Here is a 2,500-nt window from a genome sequence, read left to right as displayed (position 1 = left end):
AGCCAAAAATGGCCAGTTTTGGCCCGTTTTTGGGCCGTTTTGGCCAGTTTTTGGCCTGTTCTTGCATTGCGCGGTGACCGTCGAGAGCGGAGCAAAACGTCAGCCATCTCAGCACCCTGGAACCCCCCGGGTGGCACAGGGCTGGATGGGGCTTTCGTATAGCAGGGACGGTGCTGCCTCTCGCTTCGCTCGCTGTCCGCCGCTCGCCGCTCGCTCGTGCAGCCAAAAATGGCCAGTTTTGGCCCGTTTTTGGGCCGTTTTGGCCAGTTTTTGGCCTGTTCTTGCATTGCGCGGTGACCGTCGAGAGCGGAGCAAAACGTCAGCCATCTCAGCACCCTGGAACCCCCCGGGTGGCACAGGGCTGGATGGGGCTTTCGTATAGCAGGGACGGTGCTGCCTCTCGCTTCGCTCGCTGTCCGCCGCTCGCCGCTCGCTCGTGCAGCCAAAAATGGCCAGTTTTGGCCCGTTTTTGGGCCGTTTTGGCCAGTTTTTGGCCTGTTCTTGCATTGCGCGGTGACCGTCGAGAGCGGAGCAAAACGTCAGCCATCTCAGCACCCTGGAACCCCCCGGGTGGCACAGGGCTGGATGGGGCTTTCGTATAGCAGGGACGGTGCTGCCTCTCGCTTCGCTCGCTGTCCGCCGCTCGCCGCTCGCTCGTGCAGCCAAAAATGGCCAGTTTTGGCCCGTTTTTGGGCCGTTTTGGCCAGTTTTTGGCCTGTTCTTGCATTGCGCGGTGACCGTCGAGAGCGGAGCAAAACGTCAGCCATCTCAGCACCCTGGAACCCCCCGGGTGGCACAGGGCTGGATGGGGCTTTCGTATAGCAGGGACGGTGCTGCCTCTCGCTTCGCTCGCTGTCCGCCGCTCGCCGCTCGCTCGTGCAGCCAAAAATGGCCAGTTTTGGCCCGTTTTTGGGCCGTTTTGGCCAGTTTTTGGCCTGTTCTTGCATTGCGCGGTGACCGTCGAGAGCGGAGCAAAACGTCAGCCATCTCAGCACCCTGGAACCCCCCGGGTGGCACAGGGCTGGATGGGGCTTTCGTATAGCAGGGACGGTGCTGCCTCTCGCTTCGCTCGCTGTCCGCCGCTCGCCGCTCGCTCGCGCAGCCAAAAATGGCCAGTTTTGGCCCGTTTTTGGGCCGTTTTGGCCAGTTTTTGGCCTGTTCTTGCATTGCGCGGTGACCGTCGAGAGCGGAGCAAAACGTCAGCCATCTCAGCACCCTGGAACCCCCCGGGTGGCACAGGGCTGGATGGGGCTTTCGTATAGCAGGGACGGTGCTGCCTCTCGCTTCGCTCGCTGTCCGCCGCTCGCCGCTCGCTCGTGCAGCCAAAAATGGCCAGTTTTGGCCCGTTTTTGGGCCGTTTTGGCCAGTTTTTGGCCTGTTCTTGCATTGCGCGGTGACCGTCGAGAGCGGAGCAAAACGTCAGCCATCTCAGCACCCTGGAACCCCCCCCGGGTGGCACAGGGCTGGATGGGGCTTTCGTATAGCAGGGACGGTGCTGCCTCTCGCTTCGCTCGCTGTCCGCCGCTCGCCGCTCGCTCGTGCAGCCAAAAATGGCCAGTTTTGGCCCGTTTTTGGGCCGTTTTGGCCAGTTTTTGGCCTGTTCTTGCATTGCGCGGTGACCGTCGAGAGCGGAGCAAAACGTCAGCCATCTCAGCACCCTGGAACCCCCCGGGTGGCACAGGGCTGGATGGGGCTTTCGTATAGCAGGGACGGTGCTGCCTCTCGCTTCGCTCGCTGTCCGCCGCTCGCCGCTCGCTCGTGCAGCCAAAAATGGCCAGTTTTGGCCCGTTTTTGGGCCGTTTTGGCCAGTTTTTGGCCTGTTCTTGCATTGCGCGGTGACCGTCGAGAGCGGAGCAAAACGTCAGCCATCTCAGCACCCTGGAACCCCCCGGGTGGCACAGGGCTGGATGGGGCTTTCGTATAGCAGGGACGGTGCTGCCTCTCGCTTCGCTCGCTGTCCGCCGCTCGCCGCTCGCTCGCGCAGCCAAAAATGGCCAGTTTTGGCCCGTTTTTGGGCCGTTTTGGCCAGTTTTTGGCCTGTTCTTGCATTGCGCGGTGACCGTCGAGAGCGGAGCAAAACGTCAGCCATCTCAGCACCCTGGAACCCCCCGGGTGGCACAGGGCTGGATGGGGCTTTCGTATAGCAGGGACGGTGCTGCCTCTCGCTTCGCTCGCTGTCCGCCGCTCGCCGCTCGCTCGTGCAGCCAAAAATGGCCAGTTTTGGCCCGTTTTTGGGCCGTTTTGGCCAGTTTTTGGCCTGTTCTTGCATTGCGCGGTGACCGTCGAGAGCGGAGCAAAACGTCAGCCATCTCAGCACCCTGGAACCCCCCGGGTGGCACAGGGCTGGATGGGGCTTTCGTATAGCAGGGACGGTGCTGCCTCTCGCTTCGCTCGCTGTCCGCCGCTCGCCGCTCGCTCGTGCAGCCAAAAATGGCCAGTTTTGGCCCGTTTTTGGGCCGTTTTGGCCAGTTTTTGGCCTGTTCTTGCATTGCGCGGTGAC

This window comes from Musa acuminata, unplaced genomic scaffold (genome assembly GCF_036884655.1).
Source record: "Musa acuminata AAA Group cultivar baxijiao unplaced genomic scaffold, Cavendish_Baxijiao_AAA HiC_scaffold_479, whole genome shotgun sequence".
In the NCBI taxonomy this organism is placed as follows: Eukaryota; Viridiplantae; Streptophyta; class Magnoliopsida; order Zingiberales; family Musaceae; genus Musa; species Musa acuminata.
This window is presented reverse-complemented; position numbering follows the sequence as displayed.